The sequence below is a fragment of the Oryzias melastigma genome, linkage group LG22 (genome assembly GCF_002922805.2).
Source record: "Oryzias melastigma strain HK-1 linkage group LG22, ASM292280v2, whole genome shotgun sequence".
Taxonomy (NCBI): Eukaryota; Metazoa; Chordata; class Actinopteri; order Beloniformes; family Adrianichthyidae; genus Oryzias; species Oryzias melastigma.
The window spans coordinates 10,284,782-10,285,486 of NC_050533.1; positions in this window are offsets into that span (position 1 = coordinate 10,284,782).

Consider the following 705-nt stretch of genomic DNA (forward strand, 5'->3'; position numbering starts at 1 on the left):
AAGTCCAGTCTGACATGTAGACTCCCACTAAATCCTAAAACATTCATCATCTGAGCTGCTCCAGTGATCTGGGAGAACAAAAAACTGCTCCATCTCCCCTCCAACGACAACGGATAAAAGAGGTCGGTGCTTCTGAATCAATACCGGTCGCCTCATTCTGCCGATGCCGACGGAATCGGTCTGCTGCACGAGTGTCAAGTTGCAGAAAGACCTTCACTCCAGTGTGAGTTACCGGCAGGATGACGTCAGTGTCCAGAGAGAATGAATGAAAGGGAACTGGTTCATCTCTCGGATGTTTAGGTTTTCAGCATCTTACTACAGATAATCTGTGCACTCATCCTGCAAAAAGAAGAGAACACACTGTGGTACAAGACAAATTCTGAAACTAAATCAAAGGGGAAGATTTAAAAATTGCATAAAAATTATTTGATGTTTAATTCTAATACATTAGATATAAACTGATATAAACTAATCAGCAGCTAAATCAGCTTTAAAAGGCAGTCCAGCATGAATAAAAACGTAGAAAACTCTGTTTTGTCTAAAATTCCAACTATTTTTTTTTTTAAAATGTATGAAACAAAGTGGACTAAAAAAACAAAAACAATCCAGCAATTCGAATAAAAAGAAAAAAGTGCACTTCATCTCTCCCTAGTGATCATATGCAGAAATGCAGCACACTAGTGCATTTTTTTTTTTTTTTTTTTT